Source organism: Apodemus sylvaticus, chromosome 4, assembly GCF_947179515.1.
Source record: "Apodemus sylvaticus chromosome 4, mApoSyl1.1, whole genome shotgun sequence".
NCBI classification, from domain to species: Eukaryota; Metazoa; Chordata; class Mammalia; order Rodentia; family Muridae; genus Apodemus; species Apodemus sylvaticus.
The window spans coordinates 167,673,421-167,679,019 of record NC_067475.1 but is presented as its reverse complement, the minus strand read 5'-3'; the positions used below and the strand labels follow the sequence as shown (position 1 = coordinate 167,679,019).

General features: G+C 40.5%; 1 pseudogene; it reads left to right on the top strand.

Moving 5' to 3' along the window:
• Positions 1-286: 286 nt before the first annotated feature.
• On the top strand, positions 287-1,128 carry LOC127682436 (60S ribosomal protein L7a-like; annotated as a pseudogene).
• The last annotated feature ends 4,471 nt before the right edge of the window (positions 1,129-5,599 follow it).

Here is a 5,599-nt window from a genome sequence, read left to right as displayed (position 1 = left end):
GATGACCCTTTAGGACATAGGCACAGGGGAAAAGTTCCTGAGTAAAACACCACTAGCTTATGCTCTAAGATCAAGAATTGACAAATGGGACCTCATAAAAGTACAAAGTTTCTGTAAGGCAAAGGACAATGGGCTAATATCTAATATATACAAAGAACTCAAAAAGGTAGAACCCAGAGAACCAAATAACCCCATTAAAATTTTGGGTAGCAAGCTAAACAAAGAATTTTCACATGAAGAACTTCAGAGGGCTGAGAAATACCTTAAGATATGTTCAACATTCTCCACCAGCCTACCAAGATGCCTAAAGGAAAGAAAGCCAAGGGGAAGAAGATGGCCCCAGCCCCTGCTGTCGTCGTCAAGAAACAGGAGGCCAAGAAGGTGATCAACCCTTTGTTTGAGAAAAGGCCCAAGAACTTCGCCATTGGGCAGGACATCCAGCCCAAAAGAGACCTAACACACTTCGTCAAATGGCCCCACTACATCAGGCTGCAGCGGCAAAGAGCCATCCTCTATAAGTGGCTCAAAGTACTTCCTGCCATTAACCAGTTTACCCAGGCCCTAGACAGGCAAACAGCTATGCAGCTGCTTAAGCTTGCACACAAGTACAGGCCAGAAACAAAGCAGGAGAAGAAGCAAAGGCTGCTGGCCCGTGCTGAGAAGAAAGCTGCTGGCAAAGGGAACGTCCCCACTAAGAGACCCCCCCATCCTCCGAGCAGGAGTCAACACAGTCAACATCTTGGTGGAGAACAAGAAGGCTCAGGTGGTGATTGCCCATGATGTAGACCCCATTGAGCTGGTGGTGTTCCTGTGTAGAAAGATGGGAGTGCCCTACTGCATCATCAAGGGAAAGGCCAGGCTGGGGCACCTGGTCCATAGGAAGACATGCACCACTGTTGCCTTCACACAGGTTAACTCGGAAGACAAGGGTGCTCTGGCAAAGCTGGTGGAAGCTATTCGGACCAATTATAATGACAGATATGACGAGATCCGCTGACACTGGGGAGGCAATGTCCTGGGTCCTAAGTCTGTGGCTCACATTGCTAAGCTGGAAAAGGCAAAGGCTAAAGAACTCACCACTAAATTGGGTTAAATGTACACTAAGTTTTCTGTACATAAATATAATTACAAAACTTAAAAAAATGTTCAACATCATTAATCATGAGGAAAATGCAAATAAAAACAATCCTGAGATTTCACCTCACACCAGTCAGAATGGATAAGGTCAAAAACTCAGGAGACAGCAGGTGCTGGCGAGGTTGTGGAAAAAGAAAAACACTCTTCCACTGCTGGTGGGATTGTAAGATGGTGCAACCACTTTGGAAATCAGTCTGGAGGTTCCTCAGAAAACTGGGTATGACATTTCCAGAGGACCCTGCTATACCACTCCTGCGCATATACCCAGAGGATTCCCTGATTTGCAATAAGGACACATGCTCCACTATGTTCATAGCAGCCCTATTTGTAGTAGCCAGAAGCTGGAAAGAACCTAGGTGTCCATCAATGGAGGAATGGATACAAAAAAATGTGGTATATTTTTGGAGCTATTACATGGAATATTACACTATTCAGCCATTAGAAACAATGAATTCATGAAATTCTTAGACAAATGGATGGAGCTGGAGAACATCAGACTAAGTGAGGTAAACCAGTCTCAAAAGATCAATCATGGTATGTACTCACAGATAAGTGGATATTAACCTAGAAACTTCGAATACCCAAGACATAATCCACATATTAAATGATGACCAAAAAGAACAGAGGAGTGGCCCCTGGTTCTGGAAAGACTCAGTGCAACAGTATAGGGAATACCAGAGCAGGGAAGTGGGGAGGAGTAGGTGGAGGAACAAGGGGAGGGAAGAGGGCTTATGGGACTTGCGAGGAATGGGGACCCAGGAAAGGGGAAATCATTTGAAAAGTAAATAAAGAATACATCAAATAAAAAAAAAGAATCAGGTTTCTCCCACTTTTCTACCAAAAAAATGGACATTTTGTCAAAAACAATCTACAGATTCAATGCAATACCCATCAAAATCCCAACTCAGTTCTTCACAGAGTTAGAAAAAGCAATTCTCAAATTCATCTGGAATAACAAAAACCCAGGATAGCTAAAACTATTCTCAACAGTAAAAGAACTTCAGGGGGGATTCAGTATCCCAGACCTCAAGCAATACTACAGAGCAATAGTGTTAAAAACTGCATGGTATTGGTACAGTGACAGGCAAGTGGACCAATGGAATAGAATTGAAGACCCAGAAATGAATCCACACACCTATGGTCACTTGATCTTCGACAAAGGGGCCGAAAACATCCAGTGGGAAAACGATAGCTTTTTCAACAAATGGTGTTGGTTCAACTGGAGGTCAGCATGCAGAAAAATGTGAATTGATCCATTCTTATCTCCTTGTACTAAACTCAACTCCAAGTGGATCAAGGACCTCCACAATAAAACCAGACACACTAAAACTAATAGAAAAGAAACTGGGGAAAACCCTTGAGGACATGGGCACAGGGGAAAAGTTCCTGAACAGAACTCCAATAGTTTATGCTCTTAGATCAAGAATTGACAAATGGGACCTCATAACATTACAAAGAGTCTGTAAGGCAAAGCACACTGTCAAAAGGATAAAACGGCAACCAATAAATTGGGAAAAAACTTCACCAACCCTACATCTGATAGAGGGCTGCTAGCCAATATATACAAAGAACTCAAGAAGTTAGACCCCAGGGAACCAAATAACCATATTAAAAATGGGGTACATATCTAAACAAAGAATTTTCACCTGAAGAAATTCGGATGGTTGAGAAGCACCTTAAGAAATGCTCAATATCATTAGTCATTAGAGAAATGAAAATCAAAACAACTCTGAGATTTCACCTCACACCAGTCAGAATGGATAAGATTAAAAACTCAGGAGACAGTAGGTGTTGGCAAGGATGTGGAGAAAGAGGAACATTCATCCACTGTTGCTGGGGTTGTAAGATGGTACAACCACTTTGGAAATCAGTGTGGTGGTTCCTCAGAAAACTGGACATGACACTTCCTGAGGACCCTGCTATACCTCTTCTGGGCATATACCCAAAGGATTCCCTGGCATGCAATAAAGACACATGCTCCATTATGTTCATAGCAGCCTTTTTTTATAATAGCCAGAAGCTGGAAAGAACCCAGATATCCCTCAATAGAGGAATGGATACAGAAAATGTGGTATATTTACACAATGGAATACTACTCAGCAATTAAAAACAATGAATTCATGAAATTTTGAGGCAAATGGTTGGATCTGGAAAATATTATCCTAAGTGAGGTATCCCAATCACAAAAGAATACACATGGAGTGCAATCTCTGATAAGTGGATATTAATTTGTCCAGAAGCTCTGAATACCCAAGGCACAATTAGCACAAGAAATGACTCCCATGAAGAAGTAAGGAGAGGGTCCTGATCCTGGAAAGGCTTGATCTAGCATTGGTGGGAAATAACAGGACAGAGAAAAAGGAGAGAGGTGATTGGAGAATGGGTGGAGAGAAGAAGGCTTATGGGACATATGGGGGGGGGGGACTCGGTACAGCCAAATCATTGGAATGTAAACAACGAATATAGAACATAAAAATATATAATAAAAATATTATATGTAGATAAGAATGACTAACTATATTATTAGATGGATAGGGACTGGCAGAAATGAGCAATGTGGTTTTAAATGAAGCCCACAATGATACAACAGTGTCAGAAGGATAAGTGTGTACTTGCTAATGTGTACAGCATACCCTTCGCAGGCAAAGCACTTCATTCGATGCATTCTGAGCTTCAGAAAAGAAAGAAGATTTTGTCACTCCTGGAGGGGCAGCAGCAGAAATAGACTAGAAGATTGCTCACTGAATCATTCATTTCAGTAACAATAATGCATCCACTGAGCACCTGATAGCAACTGCAAAATTTAGAAAGGTACATGATGACACAGAAATAATCAAGGAGGGTAGAGTGGCAGAAATATGTCCTGAACCTCAAGAAACTCACGGTCTAAGGGAATAGTGTAAGAAAAAAAGCATAGTTAGTTAAATTAAATATTATGTAGCGTGTGTTTTAATATATTGTTGATTAAAATAATCTATGTGCCAAATAAAGTGTAAAAGAAGAAAAGTAAAGAAAAATTGGAGCAAAGATGTTTAATTTGATACCTGCAGAAAATTACCTGTGTGAGTTTTACATGGACTATTTGTTGGTCTGTGGAACTGAAGTGAGCAGGATTCCTGGATGAGGCATCTAGCTAGAGAGAAACTGTATGTCTTTATTGAAGACATTGGGTGAATAAGGCCAAGTAAATCAAAGTATAAATTACTGTACAGTGTTTCATTTGTTCAAACTATTTACCACCATTTTCTACTGGATTCAGTCTTATCATGCATTTTTTATCAGATTACTTCTCAAGGGAAATTATAGTTTGTTTCATGAAAATAATCTTTTGCCTTGTAATTTTTGGGAGTAAATGAAATCTAAGTATCTAAGGAAAAAATTTAAAGGCCATGAATTCATTCTGACATTTTTTCAGCTCTGCATCAACACCAGCAATAACTACCAGGGCAAAAGAAAACAAAACAATTACACAAGATGAAAAATTTGTGTATACAGTATAAGCTGAAAATAAACATACTTTGTAGACTGGTACAAGAAAACACTATTGCAGAATGGATAGATAAAAAGAATAGAGGTGGTATAGACCAGATGGAAATTATTCTTGAACAGAGGAACTTCACAAGATGAGATTTAAAAATTTGTTTGCATTTTTTGTTTGGGAATTTATTTATTTTATTATTATTATTACTATTATTATTGTTATTATTATTTATTACTATTATTTAAACTTATTTTTTAAATTCCAATCATTGTCCTCCTGATCTGTCCTCCAATTGTTTTTCATTTCTTTCCTCTACTGTCATCTCCAAGAGGATGTACCTACGCCCAACCCTGACCCCCACCAGAATACCCCATTCCCTGCTACCTCCAGTCTCTCTAGGGTTAGGTGCTTCTTTTCTCACTGAGGCCAAACCAGACATGCCATTGTTGTATAAGTGTTGTGGGCCTCATAGCAGCTAGTGAATGCTTTCTAGTTGGTGGCTCAGCATCTGAGAGATCTTGGATGTCCAGGTTAGTTGAGACTGCTGGTCATCTTATGCAGTTGCTGTACTCCTCAGCTTCTTCCAGCATTTTCCTAATTCAATCACAAGGGTCAGAAGCTTCGGTTGATTGGTTTGATGTAAGTATCTGCATCTGAATCTTTAAGGTGATTTGGGGTGTCTCAGAGTGCAGCCATGCTAGGCTCCTGTTTGTAAGCACACCATAGCATCAGTAACAGTGTCAGGCCTTGGAGCCTCCCCTTTAGTTGGATCCAAAGTTGGACTGGTCACTGGATCTCCTTTCCCTCCATTCCCTCAGTCTCCATTTTTGTCTCTGCAGCTCTTCTAGACAGGAAGAATTCTGGGTCAGTGGTTTTAACAGTGGTGTGGCAACCCAATCCTTCCTCTTGATACCCTGTATCTTTCTACAGGAGGTGAAGTCTACAAGCTCCCTCCACCCTCTGTTGGGTATTTCATCTAAG